At 39.6% G+C, this 23,314-nt stretch overlaps 1 pseudogene; it reads right to left on the reverse strand.

Annotated features, from left to right (window-relative positions):
* Positions 1-19,288: 19,288 nt before the first annotated feature.
* LOC149851379 (cytochrome P450 94B3 pseudogene) lies at positions 19,289-22,964 on the reverse strand (annotated as a pseudogene).
* Positions 22,965-23,314: the final 350 nt, after the last annotated feature.

Genomic DNA, 23,314 nt, shown 5'->3' on the forward strand with positions numbered 1-23,314 from the left:
TAGTGATGGTATTTTTGATATATTTAACGATTCGTAGTACAATACTCATATGCACAAAGTGAACGGTATGCGCAATATCTAGTCTGGTAATGGGCACATAAGTGAGACAACCAATGAGTTGTCTGTATAGTGTGGGATCTTCTAGAAGAACCCCATCCTCCAGTCTTAACTTAGCATTGATCACTTCAGGAGTCTCCACCTTTTTGTCATATGAAATTCTAGATTTAGTACATATATCTGCAACAAACTTTATTTGCGAAAGTATATATCCTCTGGGAGAATATGCAACTTCATTTCCTAAGAAATATCTCAAGAATCTTAAGTCAGACATATCAAAGCTATCTTTTAACATATTTTTAACATTACAAATACCAACTTGATCATTTCTTTTAATAATCATATCATCAATATAAAGTAAAAGAATATCAATACTAGTTCTTGCATTTTTGACAAAGAGAGCAGTGTCAATATAGCATGAACATAAACCTGGATTAATCATAACATCATTAAATCTATCATACCAAGCCTTGGGAGTTTGTTTAAGACCATATAAAGCTTTTAAAAGTTTAAGAGTTTGACCTTGTCCAATGTTAAATCTCGACGGAGGGTCCATATAGATTTTTTCATTTAGTTTTCTATTAAGGAAATTATTTTTAACAGCTAATTGATATATAGGACATTTTTTAGTTGATGCCACAACTATTAAGGTTCTAACACTAGTCATTCTAGTTACGGGTGCAAAAGTTTCCTCATAGTCAATACCGTATTCTTGTGAATAACTTTTATCAACTAATCTTGCTTTATATTGTTCTAAAAAACCATCACTTTTGGTTTTAACTTTAAAAACCCACCGACATCAAATTGTTTTTGTGTAGAGGAAGTTTAATTATTTCCCAAGTGTTAGCCTTTTTGAGAGCATCTAATTCAATTTTCATGGCTTCTACCCAATGTGGTATATTTTTTGCTTGATTATAATGTGTGGGTTCATGATATGAGTGTAAAGTTATTAGACAAGCCTTATAATAAGGTATACGTGATTCATATGACACAACCCTATTTGGTGGAATGAATTCTCTAGTAGATCGTCGAAGAGAGGTTTCATCTATAGATTCATTATTTTAAGAATTTTTTTAGAGCACTAATGGGTTTATCTTGTTCATGTCAGGTATAAACTTGAAGATTTTTATCATTTATGTCATCACTACTTGGTGATGTTTCAATATTAGATACTTCATGATGTGTATCATCCATTACTTCAAAATGATTCAATGAATCATCATACATATTTTCCGTTGGGGAAAGATAATATAAGAACATATAGTCAATTTCATCTTTTTTATCAATATTTTTAAAACCATTTTCATCTTTTAAGAATGTTGCATTTTTTGAGACATAAAGTTTATTATTTTTGTAATTAAATCATCTATATCCTTTTTGATTTTCACCATATCTAAGGAAAACACATTCAATCACCTTTGGAGACAACTTGTGTCTTTTATGCAAAAGAACAAAGCATTGCAACCAAAAATACGAAGACGATTGGAATCAGGTGTAATATTAAACAATTTTTTATAAGGAGAGACATTTTTTAAATTTGATGACGGTATACAATTTATTAAATAGGTGGAAGTTAAAACGGCTTCGGCCCAAAATTTCTTAGGAATATTTTTAGAAATAAGTAATGTTCTAGCGGTTTCTATAATATGCCTATGTTTTCTTTCCACTAGCCTATTTTGTTGTGGAGTTCTAGGATATGATCTTTGATGACAAATTTCATTTTGCTTCAAATAATCTTCAAAATCATTGGATAGGTATTCTCCACCCGAATCGGATCTAAGAATGAATATGCTTTGATTTTGAATTTTTATGCAAAATTCTTTAAAGAAGGAAAAAACTTTCGATTTAAGATTAAGGAAATAAATTTACACATATCTAGTAAAGTCATCGATGAATGTTACGTAGTATGAATAACCACTTTTGAATATAACCGGTGATGGTCCCCTAGCATCCGAGTGCACCAATTCAAAAGGTCTTGTTGAAATAAAAGTTCTAGTTGGAAATAGAATAGATTTTATCTTTCTAAAAATGCAATCTTTGCAATTTATATTTTTTTCTTTACAAAATTTGTTTCCAAAATTAAAAAGATACATTTTAGAGTAACTTGGATGTCCAAGTCTTTTATGCCAAGTTTTAATATATTTTTCTTTGATATAAGTACAAAAAGAGTTTGTAGGAAGAATCAAATGAGCCATATAGAAGAGGTCTCTCTTCCTATGGCCTTGCCCAATCCACTTCCCGGACTGGAGATCCTGTACAAAGCATCTATTAGATGAGAAAGATATTTCACATCCATGATCGGCAATTTGGGAAACCGAAAAAAGATTTAGATTTAATTTTGAAACCACCCTTACTTTTAGAACAAATTTGTTTTTGAGAATTCTTAGGATCTAGTGTTCTTGTACTTTTTATTTTTAGAAAAGTTCCATCGGCCGTAGAAACACAAAGCATTTTTGAATTGGTGCATACATTGGTTAAAGCATTTTCATGAGGGCTCATATGAAAAGATGCCCCGAAATCTAAAATCCAAGAATACGTACTGTGTGGAGATGTAGAAGCAATGACGACACCTGATGTAGAGGAGGTAGCTTTGAGTATTTGTTGAAGAGCCATGGATATTTGTCAAAGAATTTCTTTGAGATCTCCGCTCTTGCCTTCATCTTCATTTTTGGTGGTTGATTCTTTGAGGGAAGCGACCTTAGGCTCGAAGGTTCCACTTAATTTTTGGCAAGTGGGTTTAATATGACCCGACTCATAACAATGATGACAAACAATCATCTTTCTACCTCCATTATAGTTGCTTTGCTTTCCAAAGTGTGGTGGTTTGTATGTTTTAACATTATTGCTGAGTTTAGATATGGAAAGGACTTCATTTATGTTTTTACTCATGTTAAGCCGAATTTCTTCTTGAGTAATTTCGGCAATGGTATCTTCCAAAGCAGGAAGAGTGGATCTATGTAGAAGAGAGGATCTTACTTGTTCAAATTTGGGACGAAGCCCAAATAGAAATTGAAACAATCTTTCTTGTTCAATTTGCTTTTGTCTAAGCTCTACATTTTCCATAACCACCTATTTAGGCTCCAAAAGAGCCAACTCATCCCATAGAGGATTTAGAGCATTATAATAGTCTTGAATGCTCAAATCCCCTTACTTAGTGGTTCTAACTTTCTCTTGCAAAAAGTATGCTCTGGCAAGATCTTTTTGGGTATACATACCCTTCATAAAAAACCAAGCCTCATTGGCTCTACGAAATTTAGCAATATTTGCACATACCTTGAGCTCTACATTATTCATGAACCATGCAAGAATCTTTGCATGGTTGCTCTCCCAATCCTCCACCTTTCTTTGGTGTTCTTCAATGGCCTTGAGGCGAGCATCTCCCTTAAGAGCCTTCTCTTGACCTCTTTCTATCTTGGTGAGCTTTAGTTGGGTTTCAGAATAGAACCCATTACATAACCCCAAAGTTTTTTTTTCTTTGAGGTTATTCTCCATTGCGGATGCCCGCATCATGTAGTTCTTTCCATTGAGCTTGAAGGATAGGTCGATCTTTGATTCAATTGTGGATGAGATATGGGTGAGAGGTGGAAGAGTGTTGTCACGACTTTAGCTCCAAGAACTGTATTGCTCTGATACCATGTAATGAAGTATGCATAAATATAAGGAATGCTTAATGCATTCGAAAATGTCCTACAATGGACAAATACAAGAGAGAGAGAGAGAGAGAGAGAGAGAGAGAGAGAGAGAGAGAGAGAGAGAGAGATAATAGTCCACTATGAGACAATACAACAAGCATTTACAAGACAACAATAAAAATAACAAAGGATTTTATTAGAGAGGAGATCTAAGCCATAAAGAATACAAGGGGAGTGTGTTAAATTATGTAATCAAACTTGTAATTTCGTATATATATTTTATATATATAAGGTAATACATATACATATATATAATATATGTATATGTATTTACCAATTATATATATAAAATATATATAGTCATAGTAAGGGTAGTTTAGGAATTTTACACATTCTTTTTTCAAGAATATGTTTTTTTGTATTTTCTTTTTTCTTTTTCTTTTTTGCATTTAATGCATTGTACATGCATTGGGAGGGGCCCAACCCACTAGTCGTTGGACCCCTCCAACGGTCACAAATGTGACCGTTGGAGGGGCTCCAACGACTATGTGGAGCCCCTCCCAAGGCCTCCTCTAAGCCCTATTTATATGGGCAGCTCCTCTTGTATTTTCTTAAGGGATTTGGGATTATAGCCCAACCTCTTTAGTGTTTATGAAACTTATGGGTGCAAGTGCACATTTGTGATTCGGTGTGTTGTGTTTGTTGTGCACAAGTGTTCTTGGGTGTGTATGTTCACACATTTATTCTTAAGGTTGTGTTATCGACTAAAGTATCTTGTTGAAGATACTTTTACATGGTATCAAAGCCTCGTTGAAGAAGAAGAATTGCGACTCGCCTTCTTTTGCATTCCTCGGGAAGCGTGCCTTCAAGTTTTTTGAAATCAAAGAGGATCATCTTCTTCGAGCAATATTTTAGGAGCTCCTTTGGTCAAGAAAGACGCAAAAAGTAATTAAGGTACATACTATCTCTTGCATTCTTTCCTCTCTAATGGGCGAAAAAGACTCCCATTTCTCTCTTGGGTTTAAGCTTAATGGCTCAAACTATCATGTTTGGGCCGGTAATATGGAAGCCCATATTAAAGGAAAGAGGCTTTGGGGTTACGTTTATGGATCCATACCGGAACCGGAACCCAAAATTACCATTGTTGAAGGAGGTGATATTAAGATTCTTGAAGGGGATGAAAGACAAAAGGCCCTTGAAGAGTATTCTAAGAAACATGATGATTGGGAAATGAAGAACTTCAAGATATTATCTTGGATTTTCTCATCCGTTGAGACCAAGATAAATGCCAACATCATCAAATTTAAAAGGGCTTCCGAAGCTTTGGTATATCTTGAGAAAATGTACACCTCAAGAGATCTATCCCACAAGTACTTTCTTCAAAAGAGGGCTTTGACTCTCCAACAAAATGACATGACCATTCGGGAGTACTTTGCCGAATTATCCTCTATTTGGGACGAGCTCGCAATTCTTGAACCTAAATGGAGTGGTGAGGCTATCGAATTAAGGCACAAACAACTTGAAGAAGACCGGTTCTTCAATTTTTTAAATGGCCTTAGACCCGAATTTGAACAAGTTCGGTCCTCTCTTCTCTCCGCCTTCACATCCCCCTCACTCGAAGATGTTATCACCAAGCTAAGTGGTGAAGAAACCCGTATGGGGATTGGCAAAAATAACCCTAGCATTCTTGTTACTTCTTCTACTCAAGAAGATGGTGAAATGGCTAATGCCGTGTCAAGACCGGGAAATAACATGAGGACCTATAGACCTCCTCATTTCAAGAATCAAGGTCAAGGAGGAAATGATCGGTATGGCAAAAGAGACTATAGCAAAGTAACTTGCTATCATTGTAAAGAACCCGGACATATCAAACCCTTGTGTCCTAAATGGAAGAAATTGATTGCAACGGCTATGGCATCTCAAGTTGAAGAACGACCCCCTTTATCAAGTGAGTCTCTTTCTCTTCAACAAATCGTGGAAGCCCTACAACCTCTTCTCAAGGGAGGTACTTCCGGAGCCGCTATGTCATCCTCTTCCCCTGGTAAGACATCTTGGCTTTTAGATTCCGGGGCATCCTTTCACATGACCCCTAGTTATTGCACTCTTTCAAATTTTTCTAAAAGTGCTTTTCCATCCTTTGTATCAACCGCGGACGGTACATCTCTTGAGATTAAAGGAATAGGTAATTTTGAAAAACAAGACTTCTTTGTTCCAAAAATTCGTTTTATCCCAAACCTTAACCTAAATCTTCTTTCCGTTTCCCAACTCTCGGACCATGGTTGCTATATAAAATTTTCTTCTAATAAATGTTGGATACAGGATCGCCAGTCCGGGAGATTGATTGGGGAAGGCTCTAGAAGAGGAGACCTCTACTACGTAGATTTTCTTCAAGTTCCCAAGAGTCAATTTTGCAACGTCGTCCAAAACAAAGACATTCATGTATGGCATAAGAGATTGGGTCATCCCAATATTATTAAAATCTCGTACTTGCCTTTTGTTAAACATCTTTGTAAAAGTGACTTTTTGTGCAATGAATGCATTCTTGGGAAAATGAAATGTTTGCCCTTTCCTCAAAGATCCATGTTTACGACAAAACCATTTGAAATTGTCCATTCCGATGTATGGGGACCGGCTCCGGTAATGTCTAAAGGAGGTTTTTCATATTATGTAATCTTTGTGGATGACTATACTAGGTTTTGTTGGATCTATTTCCTTAAACATAAACATGAAGTTTTTTCAACCTTTAAAAATTTTCACATGATGATTTCAAATCAATTCAATGGATCTTTAAAAATTTTTAGGTCTGACTCTGGAGGAGAATACCTCTCAAATGAATTTAAGGGTTATCTTGAAAATTTTGGAATTCTTCACCAAAAATCATGTCCAAAAACCCCTCAACAAAATGGGTTAGCCGAACGAAAACACAGGCACATCATTGAAACAACTAGGACTTTGCTCATTTCTCAAAACATTCCAAAAAATCTTTGGGCTGAGGCAGCTCTTACCTCTGTCTATCTCATAAACCGACTTCCATCGAAAAATTTAAACAAAATTTCTCCCTTTGAAAAACTGTATGATAAGGAACCTGATTATAGCAGGTTAAGGGTCTTTGGGTGTAAGTGTTTTGTTCTTACTGATAAGAATGACAAACTTTCTCCAAAGGCCATTCCTTGTGCCTTTCTTGGCTATTCTGAAACCCAAAAGGGGTTTCGTTGTTATGATATCAAAAGTGATAAGTTGTATGTTTCCAGGAACGTGAGTTTTTTGAAAAATGTTAGTGGATTTGAAAGTTGTGACCCCCATAATGAAAATATGGATTACTCCTTTTTATTTGATTTACTGAATAAGGATGATGATACTAGTGATAATGAGTCAGATCAAGGTAACCCAAATGAACTTGAAACCGAGGAAAACATCTCCTTGTCTCCTTCGTCACATCAACCTATTGAATTACCTAGAGACCCTATCACCTACTCTCATAGAGATCAAAACAACTTTAGGAGTGCTCTTGACAGATATAATGATGCAAGTTCCAGTGCCTCTCAGAATGAAGTGATCCCTCGTAGAACTGAGAGAAGTAGAAGGCCTCCTTCTAGGTTCATTTCCTATGACTCTTTCTCACCAAGATATAGAGCCTGCCTTAGTGCCATCCACTCTTATATAGAACCTAGAAATTTTGAAGAAGCACGTAAATGCCCTGAATGGATTAATGCCATGGACAATGAACTTGAGGCTCTGAGAAGAGCCAAAACCTGGGAATTCCAAAATCTTCCTAAGAGCAAGAAAACAATAGGGTGCAGATGGGTTTTCAAAGTAAAAACTAAAAGTGATGGATCCCTTGAAAGGTATAAAGCTCGCTTGGTTGCAAAAGGATATAGTCAAGAATATGGTATTGACTATGAAGAAACTTTTGCTCCTGTAGCTTGTATGGTCACTGTTCGATGTCTTATAACTGTTGCCTCTATCAACAAATGGAACATCTATCAAATGGATGTGAAAAATGCCTTTTTAAATGACGATTTAAGCGAAGAAGTCTACATGGATGCTCCTTCTGGAATGGAGACTCCTAAGGGAAAGGTGCTTCGTCTTCAGAAAGCACTCTATGGCCTAAAACAAGCTCCCAAGGCTTGGTATGATAGATTTAACTCTGTTATGATTGAGAATGGTTTTTCCTCTTGTTTTACTGACACTGCTCTATTTGTTAGAAAATCCAATGCAGGGATTGTTATTTTACTTCTGTATGTTGATGACATGCTCATCACTGGGAGTGATTCTAACGGGGTTAAAAGTATAAAATCTATCTTAAAAGATAAATTTGAAATGTCTGACTTGGGTTTTTTAACTTATTTTTTGGGAATTGAAGTGGCATACTCTCTTCGAGGATATTTCTTATCTCAAACTAAGCTTGCTTCTGAGATCATTGACAGGTCAGGTATTACAGATGAGAAGCTGTGTGAAACTCCTGCGGTAGTAGGAGCAAAGATGAAAATTGATGATGGAGTTCCCCTATTGGATCCTACATCTTACATACAGCTTGTAGGGTCCCTGATGTATCTGAGTATTACCAGACCAGATATATCCGATGCAGTCCATACTGCAAGTCAATTTCAGCATGCGCCTACATCCGTTCACATGAGTGCCATCTTACGGGTCGTAAGATACATAAAGGGTACTCTAAATAAGAGAGTTTTTCTGTCCTCTTCTTCTGATTTAAAATTGATTGCTTATACTGACTCAGATTGGGGAGGTGACCCAAATAACCGTCACTCCACCACTGGTTTTTGTGTGTTCTTAAGAGACTCACTAATTTCGTGGAGATGCAAGAAGCAACAAAAGGTGTCGCTCTCCTCAACTGAAGCTGAATATCGTGCCATGGCCACTACTACCATGGAGATTGTTTGGATTCACCAACTGCTAGAAGACATGGGGATCAAAATTGAAGAACCCACCAAGCTATGCTGCGACAACAAAAGTGCAATCTACATTGCAAAGAACCACACCTTTCATGAGCGGACAAAACACATCGAAATGGACTGTCACTATGTTCGTGAAGCATATCTCCGAGGAGTTATCGACCTTCCTTATGTCACGTCCGAATATCAGTTGGCCGATTTCTTTACTAAAGCCCTGTGCGCTCCGCGGTTCAACTTCCTTCTTGGCAAACTATCGGTCATCTTGCCCTAAGTTTGAGGGGGGGTGTTAAATTATGTAATCAAACTTGTAATTTCGTATATATATTTTATATATATAAGGTAATACATATACATATATATAATATATGTATATGTATTTACCAATTATATATATAAAATATATATAGTCATAGTAAGGGTAGTTTAGGAATTTTACACATATTCTTTTTTCAAGAATATGTTTTTTTGTATTTTCTTTTTTCTTTTTCTTTTTGTATTTTTGTTTTTTGCATTTAATGCATTGTACATGCATTGGGAGGGGCCCAACCCACTAGTCGTTGGACCCCTCCAACGGTCACAAATGTGACCGTTGGAGGGGCTCCAACGACTATGTGGAGCCCCTCCCAAGGCCTCCTCTAAGCCCTATTTATATGGGCAGCTCCTCTTGTATTTTCTTAAGGGATTTGGGATTATAGCCCAACCTCTTTAGTGTTTATGAAACTTATGGGTGCAAGTGCACATTTGTGATTCGGTGTGTTGTGTTTGTTGTGCACAAGTGTTCTTGGGTGTGTATGTTCACACATTTATTCTTAAGGTTGTTGTGTTATCGACTAAAGTATCTTGTTGAAGATACTTTTACAGAGTGACCCCTATATATACAACAAAAAGAAAACTAAAAAAGGAGAGCCATTGGGGGCTCCCCATAGAGACGGGAGCCCCCAATAGTCACATTTGTGACCGTTGCTGCTTTGGACAGAAAATACACAGAGAGAGAGAGAGAGAGAGAGAGAGAGAGAGAGAGAGAGAGAGAGAGAGAGAGAGAGAGAGAGAGAGATGCTCATATGTTAGGTGCAAAATGGGGTTTTCTGCCCTTCTGGTGTTTTTTTGTAGTTCCAACCCCATAAATGTGTTGGGCATGGTTGATTACGAGGAATCCACACTTGGATTATGTGTTTTCAATGAAGAAATGATATTTGGAGCCTAAAAGATTTACAAAGATTTTGGACCATTGATTTTTTGAACCTTATGAAAACCCGCCCATGTGTCAGAATCAAACACTTCAAGAGCTGATCCCTATAAAATCAAGTACATAGATCACATCTGTATAGTCAGAATTTAAAAATAAAATGAAAAAGGCTGAAAAACCCACTAGCACATTCATTTCACACCTAATGTGTGAGCAACTACCAATCACTCTCTCTCTCTCTCTCTATATATATATAGCCATGTCCCTGTACTCTTATTTTTTGAAATTGCTGTGTCGCACCCTCCATACCTGCACCGCACCCGTACATGTACTCAGGTGACATAGACTAGGATCTAACTCCAACTTTTACTTTTGCATGCTCTTTATTTTTTCAAAATTTTGATTTGACCAGTCATTTTGTGTTTAAGTCATACCTTTGCTTCTCACAATCTTTTAAATAGATATACTACAACTATTTGTTATGTGATAAGGGCACATACCAAGGAAAGGGAGTTTGAGAGACTAGGCATAACAAGATTTGCTTTACAACTTGGGTGGGGGAAAGGCTGGGACATTGGGTGAAGAGCATATGGTCGATATTGCAAGCATCATGATGCCTAAATGGTTTAGTAGGAGACTATGGATTTTTCTATCATAGGTGATCAGAGTTCTGGTGATTTTTCCATTGCCAGCAATCTATAAGCATGAATGGCGTATTCTTGGATGATCTAGGCTGGTTTATGGCATAGGGGTTTCAAAGTATTGCAACTTTGGATCTTGTTAAGCTTCACAATTTCTTTTATGATTTTGGACCTTGAAATGCCCATGATTGGTGTATAAAGATCTCGTTTCCCGGATTTCACTTCAAACATTGTAATATACAATGCACTGCACTCATGGAGCAAGAATACATGCATGCACAAAACAACTTACCATGCTTGCTGCACAAACTATATCTGGTCCAGTAATAGTAAGATGGATGAGTTTGTCCACTAGTCTTTGATACTTTCCTATATCTTTGAATGTTTTGTCATCATAAAAAGCCAATTTATGATTTTGTTCAATTGGGTTATCCACACTCTTATTTCCTGACTTCTCGGTTTACTTCAATAAATCTAACACATACTTCTCTTGTCACAAGAGAGTTCCACTTTAGTTCCAAACACTTTTGTTGGGAATGTAGTGGTTTTGAGATTCTTTATATCAAAAGCCTCATGAAAAGTATGGTTGCTAGCAATCCACCTGTAACCAAATTATATGATGTTTATACTAAAAATTTCAAGCCAGGCCCTATGAGGTAGCTTGGCCCACATATAATTTTAGCTTTGGTTTGCACACCTTATCACTTGCCAAACTGAATCCCGGAGGAAAATATATTTTTGTCTTCATTCAATCTTCCATGAATAAAAATATTTTTAACGTCCAACTGGTTTTGTGCCATCTCTCTGTGCAACAAAACTTATAGGCACTCTTATGGAGGTTAATTTAGTTGTAGACACAAATGATCTTCAATGACAAATGATTGGGTACATCCATTGGCCGCCAACCTTACCTTGTACCTTTTAATTAACTTATCTATCTTGAATTTGAAGATAAAAGCCGTTTGTACTCTACTAGTTTTCTTTCAACTGGTATAGTAACTATTTCTCATGTTTGATTCTTCCTTACTAATTCACTTCATTATGTATAGCTTCTCTCCACTTAGGATGCTTCATTGCCTTCTCTACACTACAAATGAGATTTGATTCAAAAGTTGTTGCACACACTCTAAAGGCTTTGGAATAGAATCATAAGATATATAATAATACCAAAGATGAGAAGTGACAAATTCTGAGAGTAATAGGCAAGTCAATATCTGCAGAAGAATGTGTTATATTGACAGTTGTCACTTCTTGAGAAGAGGCACCATGATTTAATTCTTATGGAGAATATTGATTGTAATAGTAAGTGGATAAGTCGTCATAACATTTTCCTGACATCTAGTATGCGTCTCAATTTACCTCTATTATAGGTCTTTAATTTTGTACTATTTGCAATACTATCTTTCTCCATGACACTCTTATTAGTGTTCACTGGAAGAAGGGCTAAGCAGGTGGTAGGCCTTGGTTATCTCTTAGTAGACTCCCCCCTCACTTTAAAAATAAGATTTTTTTCTAAGAATCTAACATTATAGCCATCTATAGGCAAAACTGGGGATGAAGATGAACCCCCATTTGAAGAGACTGCAATATTTGGATAGGGTAGTAGAAAAAGCCGTTCTATGATGTTTAGCCTTACGACACACATCGCACTGTAGTAGGAACTCATTGTTCATCCTAATTACACTAGGTATCCTTAAAGGAAATGCATTAGCATGTAAATGTTACAAATTAAGGATGTTTGCCTTTTTGCTGTACATATATGTTATTTTAGTCCCGGTAGTGTAAAACTTCATGGATCCTGACCCTCAGGGAGACTCCTTCCTTCTGCATGAAGATTTGTTAAGAACATAGTTTAGGGAGGAAATCTTAGATGAAGAATAAGAAATAGGATGAGAAATAAGAGTGAATAAAAAGAAGTATGAGATTGTAATAATAAAATATGAAAGAATTGAAAACAAGGGTAAGGAGATGAAGAAGAAAAAAAAAGTTCCAAAGTTAACTTGAAATTGATAAGACATACATTGTCTAGACACTAAACAAAGCCTTGATACCATAATAGTTTTATATCGAGGCAAGGAAAATGCTCACCCACATTAAAGGGATGCCCTTCACATGTAATGGCCTCATGTGAGAGCACACTAAGTTTCATTTATACAATTGCCCTAATTAGGGTTAATAACAAAAAAATGCTGTTATACAATGATACGTGCCACATAAATGATGCCCTTGCAGAGAACATTAATAAAAACACAAAATTACAGTTATGCTGTTACACATAGCGATTAATAAATGCGGCTTCTTTCACATCACACTCGGAGGCGTGTTTGGTAACGTCTCATGAGAAATAAGAGTGAACAAACTTCAGAAATTAGTGGTCAGAAACTGACTCCTATTTGCCTGTGCAAATGAGACTTGTTTTCTCATTTACGTGAGAATCTTAATGGCAAGGGCCATCTTGAGATTCTGGTTCAAATGACTCCAAATCAAATTTGATTTGGAGTCATACATGGGCCAGAAAACCAGGTGTACCTTTAGGAATGTGGCTGTCAATAGAAGTGGCCCCAACATCATAAGAGGTGGGGTCATGTAGATTCAAAGTTCCTTTGGTATCTGCATATTTTAAGACTTGCAGTTCATGACACAATTTGCGTGTTTCTTGTTAGGTAGGCCATAGACCATAGAGAAAGAGTCTAATTAGAATTTGGATTAAGAGTAAGAATGTAAAGGCAATTGTTTGAGTCTATCAGTTATGAATTTAAGGCCCTATTTGGGAAATGACATTTGAGGTAGGATATGAGGAATTAGGGTGGACTTCTTGTCAATCTACTTTGTCAATGGTTGTTTGGGAGGATGGAATTTTGAAGGCATTTGAGGAATTAAGAAGGTACTTGGAGCATTTTGTTCTTTCATACTTTCACCCAAAAGGGGATTTGACAACTATTTCCTCTAAAGTTAGTAGTTGCCAATTCCAAGAAATAAGAGCTTTTCACTTTTCTAATATCATAAACTCCATTTGACATGCAACATGCAAATAGAGCCTAAGGGGTTGTTTGGATGACAGGGACCAAAACCTGTTTTTTGGCAAACCCGTTTTTTTAACCTGTTTGGTTGACCAAGAATATTTTTGGTTATTAAAAACTAAAAAAATAAAAATAAAAAATAATGCCGACAATTTTTCAACCAGCCACCGGCTGGGATGGTGTTGCCCATGCCAGGCAACATCTTGACCATTTCACGGCTGGTGGCTGGCTGGAAAATGGCAAGAATTTCAAAAAAACTAAAAAAAGGGAAAAAATATTAGCGTTATTATTTCTTACTGTTTTACTTTTACTGATTAATGTGTTGTAATATCATGTAAATCATGTAACAACCCATGCATATAAGGAAAGTCGTCCTCCATAAATGTAACAACCCATGCATATTAGGAAAGTCGACCTCCACAAATGTAACAAACCTGCTTGATTTAAGGAAAATCAAATCAAGCAGATATAAGTGTACATTCTGCATTATTTTTGTATCATCGAAAATACAAAGAGAGAAAACCATCCTCCTCTCATTATCATCTCCTTGATCCTCCATCTGTTTACCACTTTAACATTGGTATCAAAGCTAGAATTCAGATTTGCATCCCTACCTGATTAGGCATATTGTCGTGTTCACTTCATCTGTCTCTCCTTGGTCTTGCTGTTCTTCCTGGCTCCTGCAGAATGACAGGTTCCCTGACTAGAGCTTGGTAGTTGCATATCTACACTTGCGTCTCTGCAGGACCAGGTCCCTTGGTTCGCAGCCCGTAGCCCAGCTTCTGTTCCTAGGTTGTCACAGAGCCTGTTGCTCAGTAGCATATCATCAAACCTACGTTGTTGTGCGCCTCTTTGTCATCAATGGCTTCCATCGATAGCAGCAACAGTTCTGACATGTTTGGGAATGGGTTGATGTCCAATGCCCAGTCAACGTCAAACCCAATCTTCATTCACCATTCTGACAACTCGGGAAGTTTGTTGGTCTCCCAACAACTTACCAGCGACAACTACTCCATGTGGAGTAGAGAAATGGTTATGGCGTTAACCGCCAAGAACAAGTTGGGCTCTATCGATAGGACTATCACCAAGCCCGATTTGTCTTCCAACAATGTTGCTGCATGAGAATGTTACAACAACATGGTGCTGTCATGGATACTTAACTCGATGCATAAAGATCTTGCATTGAGTGCCATCTATGTAGAGTCTGCTGTTGAGATCTGGGCAAAACTCTGAGAGCGGTTTTCTCAATCAAATGATCCTAGGATCTACCAAATCCAACAATAAATTATCAACTTGAGACAAGCTCAATCTTCGGTGGTAGCATATTTCACTAAGTTGAAAGGCATGTGGGATGAGATGTCCACATATGTTACAATTTCACTTTGTACGTGTGGAGCCATGAAGATCATCAGGGAGCTCTAACAATGAGAGAGGTTCATGCAGTTCTTGATGGGACTCGATGATAGCTATAATGCCATCCAAAGTCATTTGCTTTTCATGAGCCCGTTGCCAACCATCTCCAAAGCATACACCTTGATAGTACAAGAAGAGAGACAATGAGATCTTTGAGTTACACCTGCCCATGACTCGGTTGTTGCTGCAATCGATAGAAGTGGACACTTTGCGAATTTCTCAAAGGCACCCCAGGGACGTACTTGACCCAAGTGCGATCATTATGGGAGGTTGGGTCATATCAAAGCTCGTTGCTATCGTCTACGCGATTTTCCTAATTGACCAAGGAATCTTCTCAACGCTCGTTCTAGCGGTCAAGCTAGCGCAAATGCATGTGTTGCAATGCCCGAAATTGAAAAACAACACTCGAGTTATAATGTTCTTCAATTCACTTAGGATTCATATGACAAAATCATGGCTATTATCAATTTAGGTAACCAAACTCCATCACCCATGGCCAACCTCGCAGGTAACATTCTTAATTCTTCAGTTTGTTTATCTATCTCTCAACATTGGATTATCGATTCAAGTGCAACTGATCATATTATAAATTCATTGTCTAACATTATATCTCCCGTAGTTGTCTTCTACCCCCCTATCGGTCTCCCAACATGTTCTTCCATTCCTGTAACACACAAATAAATGGTTCTACGTAGATATTCCTTGCAATGTAAATCACACTCTTGTTGTCACAGCACATACGTGAAGCATTGAAAAGACATAAAGCTAGACTATTAGGTAAACGATATTGACATGAATATGAGATAGATTATGATGAAACCTTCACTCCTGTCGCTAGAATAATTACTATTAGAACACTTATAATTGTGACTTATTTTAGGAAATGACCTATCTACCAAATGGATGTCAAAAATGCCTTCCTTAATGGAGAATTAAAAAAAAGAAGTGTATATGGATCCACCACCTGGGTATGATATTTCGAAAGGAAATGTTCTTCATCTTAAAAAGGCCTTGTATGGCCTCAAACAAGTACCAAAGGCTTGGTATGATCGCTTTAGTTATGTTATGACTAGTCTTGAAAATTTTTCATGTTATACTGACACTCCCTTATTTGTTAAGAAATATGCTGCAAGTATTGTAATTTCTTATGTAGTTCACACTGCTAGCAAATGACTAGATATCGACAAATGATTGGTGCCTTGACATACTTGACCATCACCAAACCAGACATCTCTCATGTAGTTCACACTGCTAGCCAATTTCAACACTCTCCTACCTCAGTTCATATGAGTGTTATGCGTATTGTTAGATATTTAAGAAATTCTGTTAACAAAGGATTATTGTTATCTTCCTCTTCTCTTGAATTAGTTTCATATTCTGACTTTGATTGGGGAAGAGATCCCAATGATAGACGCTCAACCATTGGTTTTTGTGTTTTTGTAGGAGACTCACTGGTGTTCTAGAAATGCAAAAAGCAAAAAAAAAGGTCTCTTTGCCATTTTCAGAAGTCGAGTATCGGGCTATGACTACCACAACATTCGAAATTGTTTGGTTGAAGAGCTTGTTGACAAACATGAGAGTATCATCAACAATACCATCCAGGTTATGCTGTGATAACAAAAATGCTATATACATTACTGAAAATCATACATTTCATGAGCGCACTAAGTACATCGAGATGAACTACCATTATGTTAGAGAAGAATTTTTGAATAAAACGATTGTGCTGCTACATGTCATATCTGAATATCAATTTGCAAACTTATTCACTAAAGCCCTTCCTTCTCCTAGGTTTCATTTCTTGTTAAGCAAACTTTCGATGGTCACACCGTAAGTTTGAGGGAGAGTGTTAATATATAGACATAGGGGTATATATTTTAGTTTTTTTTTTTGTATATATACGGGTATTGTAGTCTTTTTACATCCTTTTATTTTCTTTTTATTTTAATTTTGTAAATCCTAGAATTACGATAGGGCTTAATGGTCATTTAACCATAGAGCCGTTGGGATCTTCCCAATGGCTACATTTCTAGCTGCTTTGTATATATAAGGGGTTCAAATGCCACACCTTGTAAGGCTTTTGCTTAGAGCTTTTCCTTAATATTTTGTGTTGTATGCCCATAAGTGGCTGATTTGTGTGGTTTATGTGATTGATTTGATCAAATTTGACCTTATGGATGTGTTCAATGTTTAAAATTGGGATTATTGCAAATTGTTGATTTTTTTAACCTCCAAAAAATCCAAGCATATATGTCAGGAAAACATGATCTAATGTCTGCTATGTCACAGGGATTCGACTAGCAGGGTGCCGCACCCGCGTCGACGCTGGTGCTGGTGCGGCACCGGGTGTGGTCAACCCGATCCTGGGTGCATTGACCGCACCCAGGGTCATTTTTGTCTAATTTTTTTATTAAAAAAATTTAAATTTTTTATCAAGGACAAAAAGATCTTGGATTATTAGAGTCTGTTCCACAGATTTCAGGGAAAAGGAGGTTGGAAAGATGAATATAACCAATAAAAACACGAATTATCAATGGAATCGTCTAACTCTTGAGCTAACGAAGCCAAAAACAAGAGAAAATATCAACGAGACATAGGATTTTCCAAGGGAAAAAAAAGCGATCGGAAGATACGGGTGAGAAAAAAAGAGGAAAGACAGAACACGAACGTGATCGACGATGAACTCATATTTCTTGCAATTTCTAAAGGGAAAAAAGGCGAGCGGGGACTCACACTTCTTGATGGCCTCGATATCTGCTCTGCTCCTTCTCACCGCGTTCACCGCCTTCTCGTCCTTCTTGGCCGCGGTGTTGGGCGTCTTCTTCCTAATCACAACTAGCTCCCAATCCTGCGTCAACGGACCGATTCCAGCCATCTCTTGAGAAAAAGAACCCAAGCCGATGCTTTTGGATGCACGCGATAGAGCAAAAAAAAAAGCCTAATTCAAGAACGAGGAAGCAACAAACCCTGATCTCCCAACCCTTCTCTCTCTCTCGGTGAAGATATTTTCTGAAGTGAGTTTCTATATAGTGTGAAATTACATACGGACACCCATCGTGTCAGTTTTTACATAAGAAAAAGCTCATATTTTTTAATTATTGCATTCAACGTTCTTGTCAACGGGTCGAGTTTACCCATACCCGAACCAAACCCTATAAGATCCGGATATGGTGATAAATAATAAGACCCAATTAAGAGTCGAGTTTGACCCGAAGATCCGATTAATACATGAACCTATGTATAGTTTGTGAAATTTTATATCAGACCCTGACCTGACCTTAGTTTCCATTAAGACCTGCAGTTTTTTTAATGTAAAAATAATAAAAAATATGTTTTACCGAGTATCGTTCGGTTCTGGTTCATATAGTTCTTATCGGGTTCAAGTACCCGATTAAACCCGATTCCGAACCTAATACCATAACAGAAAACTGGGTCCAAGTCTGGTTCCACTTGGGTCCAAGTCTGGTTCAAATATTCGCCTGGTTGACTTTAGTTTGGATATAAATTTGGTCTGGATGAGAAAGATTTTGGTTAGAAAATGTTTCATTGTAGGGATGTAAACTGTTGAGATCAGGTTTCGACTAATTGGATGTTGGCTGAATAGACCTGAATTTAGACTCAAATTTAGATGGTGAAAACTTCATGCAAATCCACTTTTATACATATAAACAGATTCTCATATTCCTCAAATTCAGGTATTTCTTAGATGCACTCGTCCCCTGCACAAAGAGGGCGCAAGGAGGGGCTCGACACACATACACACATATATATATATATATATATATATATATATATATATATATATATATATATATATATATTTGCCGCACCCAAGTTTTTTGAAAGTGCCGCACCCCTGCACCCCCACCTGCACCCATGTGACATAGAATGTCTGGTTTCTACTAAACAAAACATGTAGATCTCATCTGGTTCAGATCTCCAAAAACACAAATTAAAATTAAAGTTTTTCAGTAAGGGGTTCGGAACCCACGAGGCTGGCAAATACTATCATAGGTTATAGGCGCTTCTAAATGTTTATCCCGGCAGTTTTTCATTCGCCATTTGAGCATGGTATGGTCCATTTTATCCTTTTCTTATGGTGTGTATTTACTAACCATCAAATTGTTGGACAGGAGGAGCCCTAGAGTAAGTCAAGAGTGCATTGATCAGTTAGGAACATTAACTAATTTTACTTTGATCCAATAACGGGAATCAACCATGTTATGCTGTAATCTTTGGAGGAGCTATGTCTGACGTTAGTATCTCTGTACACATCATAATAGATATTCAATAAAAATTACAAGAAATTCAATAAAGTATGCACATCGAATTATTGTCAAGGACATCACCCATGGCTTGCTTGTTTTCTCAAGACTTCATTATTGCTGAGGCGTTCATCCCAATGGTGGAAGAGTTGCTGATGCGCTTAAGACTTCCTATTCTCAACTAACACATGAAACCCACCTGCCATTCGAGAAGTTAGGAATGGCACAAACTTCGGTTTGTTAGTACTGATAGGCTTAAGCTCAAACCGGTTCAATATGAACGCAGCAATGTACTTCATCTCCATGAATGCCATCTCCTTTCCTAGGCACTGCCTTGGCCCTGCTTGGAAAACTGGGAATTTGTACACTGATACCGGTTCTTCTCCTCCTAGTTCTGTGCTTGCAGATGATGATAGCCATCTCCATGGTTGGAATTCCAAACAATCCTTTCCCCACAAATCCTCCATTCTTCCCATTCCATAAGGAAAGTAGGTCACCCTACTTCCTTTTGGAACGAATGTCCCATCAGGAAGGATATCATCCTTTTCTGCGTGTTTTGAATCCCATGGCACGGGAGGGTACAGTCTCATGCTTTCGCAGAGGCAGGCTTTGAGGAATTTTAGCTCCTGCAAACCTTTAAAATCCAGAATTTCATGTTTGCTTCTGACCTCATGGACTACCATTGTCTGAACATCTGGATGGTGACAAAGAAGCCAGAAGAACCATGTAAGAGCTGCTGATACTGTGTCCCTCCCTGCTAGCAGGAAGCTTATCACCATATCTCTAGCCAACTCTTCGTCTTTGTCACTGACAGACAAGAATCTTGACAGCAGATCATCACCACTTGAACTTTTCTTCCTTTGAATCATCTCCACAACCGACTCATGCACTGCATCGACTGCTTCTCTAAGCCTGAGTTCGGACCCGACGCGCAAGGCGCGTTTTGTCTTCCATATCAAGGGCAATGGCTCTCTTGCCCTCCTAGCACTGATCTCTGCTGCTATGTCGAATGCGTGTACGAGGCGACATTCGGGCATCGAGGGATGAAGGCACTCCGGATCCATGTCGAACGAGACCTTGCAGACTGTATCAAAAGTGAATCTGCTAAGTACCTCTTGGAGGTCAATACTCATCTTGTTGATGCTCGCGGATTGCAGAAGAGGTAACAAACGTTGATTGGCTTCTATGTCCACCGTTCTTAGCACTAGGTCTCTCAGTGACCTGGTTGTGAACTCATGGCTCACTGCCCTCCTCTGTCGACGCCATAACTCTCCATCAACATTGAATATTCCTCGGCCTAACATGTCTCCGAGGATATCAGTGAAGGGTCTCCCCTTGGGGTAGTTATGGAATCGGGTCTTGAGTATGTGTTCAACATTGGCAGCGTTGGTTGTGACTATAATTAAGGTGGAACCAGGGCGATCCATGAGTATCGTCCCAGTGGGTGATCGAGAAAGTAGTTCAGTATACCAATCAAGGAGACGATGGCGGTTCTTGTAGAAGGAAATCAAGCAACCAAGGATAGGGTGAGATGATGGCCGATAGCCAGGCTTTTTGGGTCTCGATAGAACAAAATATAACAAAAAGAGTGTAAGGAATACCACCACCAGGGACACCATCTCTCTCTCTCTCTCTCTAGATTATGCGCAAGTGAAGATGGTGATCTCTCTTTCTATCTCTGCAAAGGTACTCTCTCTCTCTATCTATTATGTGTAAGTGAAGATGGTAATCTCTCTTTCTATCTCTGGCGAAGGTAATCTCTCTCTCTCTCTCTCTCGATTGTGTGGGTGAAGGTGGTGTGTGATATCTCTTTCTGTCTCTAGCGAAGGTAATCTCTGTCTCTAGTTGTGAGTGAGGTGAAGATGAAGGTGGTGCAATCTCTCTCTCTCTACTAGATGATGATGGTGGTGGTGCCATTTTACTCTCTCCCTCTCTCGTATTTATAGCAGTGTTGAGAAGGCAAAAAGATTTATTATTTTAGGCACTGTGTGACCGTAGATTTCATTCACGGGCCTTTATAAATTTTTTCTCTACTTTTTCAAGTGTCGGAAGGTAAGGAAGTTGGAGGGAGGAAGCGTATGTCAGTTAGCACCGTCTCTCCTGCTGGGTTCAGGGTTTGTGGTCCATCTCCCGGAGCCCCATGCATACGCATGTGCTGAACAAAGTATGCTCCATGTGTTCTCTGGGATCCACTTCAGCCAGTCTTGGATTGGACCTAATCAATGCCATCACACCTGGTGCAAAGATTCCTCCTCTTTCAAATAGGGATAGCAGTGGAGCGGGGGACAATGGAGCCCCGGCCAGGCCTCGCCCCGTTTGGACCGGGGATGAAGGGCATGAAATGAGGATGGAGGTGGGGATGAAGGTTAAAATCTATCCCCGTGCGGGGATGGAGGAGGGGATGGACTTACGTTTTCCCCTACTCTTCCCTGTCCCCGTCATAATCCCCGCCTTGCTCCGTCTCCAATCCTTCAAGGGATGACTATTGACCAAGGTTGTTAAATGCGATGAGGCGAAGCAAGGCGTTGAGCCTGCGCTTTGCCTCTGAGGTGTACGCCTCTCACAACTGGTATGGAAGCGAAGCGGTGGGAGGGGAGGCAGTAGGAGAAGGACCATGCGCCCAGCTGGTACGGAAGCGAGGGGGGGCCGCGTCCAAAACCAGCTATGCCGGTAGTCCGGTGGTCGGAGAAGACTGAGCAGCCAACGACGAAGTTCGCCACCGGGGGCTTCCCCGATAGCGACAGCGTATCAGAGAGGAGGAGGCCGCCGCCGGTGATGTCGGAGCTGGACAGGAGGATGTACGGGGGACAGGGAGCGGCGGAGGAGCAGTTGGCCGGCACGTGGCGGTGGATCCACCGGCACTTGGGGTTAGCACAGTCGACGAATCGGGCGGAGGAGGAAGACTTGGGGATGAAGGAGGGGATTCCGGAGGTTGATGATGGGCAATTTGCGCATCACAGCAACGCCTCAGTACCTTGAGCGTGCGCCTCGCCTCTGAGGCGTACGCTTCAAGTACTGAGGCGTACGCCTCTCACAACACTGCTATAGACCGAGGGGAAACGGCCCCCTACCCCGCTTCGCCCCCGTTTGGACTAGACCGGGGATGGAGGTGGGGGTGGAGGTTAAAATCCATCCCCGCATGCGGGGATGGAGGTTCGGATTTTGAGACAGGGCGGGGGTGGAAACCTTGTCCCCCACCCTCGACCTGGTCCACTGCCATCCCTACTTTCAAAGGGGCATCTGAGGCACCAAACACCGCATGCAGTTTAAGCCACGAGGTAATTTGTGCATGGATCCATTATTATTTATTTAATTTATATTATAGGTGTAACGACTGCATGGATTCTAATAACTACCATCTGCAAGTAATATCTTGCTAAAAGATCACAAATTTCTAATTCTCCATGTTCTAACCAGCATTTTTTTTCAATGTTTGTTGCATTCAACAGTAGTTGCTATCAGTGTTGTGAGAGGCGTACACCTCAGTACCTGAAGCGTACGCCTCAGAGGCGAGGCACACGCTCAAGGTACTGAGGCGTTGCTGTGATGCGCAAATTGCCCCTCATCAACCTCCGGAATCCCCTCCTTCATCCCCAAGTCTTCCTCCTCCGCCCGATTCGTCGGCTGTGCTAACCCCAAGTGCCGGTGGATCCACCGCCACGTGCCGGCCAATTGCTCCTCCGCCGCTCCTTGTCCCCCGTACATCCTCCTGTCCAGCTCCGGCATCACCGGCGGCGGCCTCCTCCTCTCCGATACGCTGTCGTTGCCGGGGAAGCCCCCGGTGGCGAACTTCGCCGTTGGCTGCTCAGTCTTCTCCGACCACCGGACGACCGGCATAGCTGGTTTCGGACGCCCCCCCCCTCGCTTCCGTACCAGCTGGGCGCGTGGTCCTTCTCCTACTGCCTCCCCTCCCACCGCTTCGCTTCCATACCAGTTGTGAGAGGCGTACGCCTCAGAGGCGAAGCGCAGGCTCAACGCCTCGCTTTGCCTCATCGCAGGCTCAACGCCTCGCTTTGCCTCATCGCATTTAACAACCTTGGTTGCTATTATGATGTGCAAATCACTAAATCCGTGGGTGCTATCACACCAGCATTGTTTTTTACTACAACCATGCAAGTTAATTGTTTATGTTGTTTGCTTTCATTTCCGCCTCCGAAAATGGCTTAAGAAGCAGCCATGGATAGCTT

The sequence above is a fragment of the Nuphar pumila genome, chromosome 1 (assembly GCF_984573655.1).
Source record: "Nuphar pumila chromosome 1, dmNupPumi1.hap1.1, whole genome shotgun sequence".
NCBI lineage: Eukaryota > Viridiplantae > Streptophyta > Magnoliopsida > Nymphaeales > Nymphaeaceae > Nuphar > Nuphar pumila.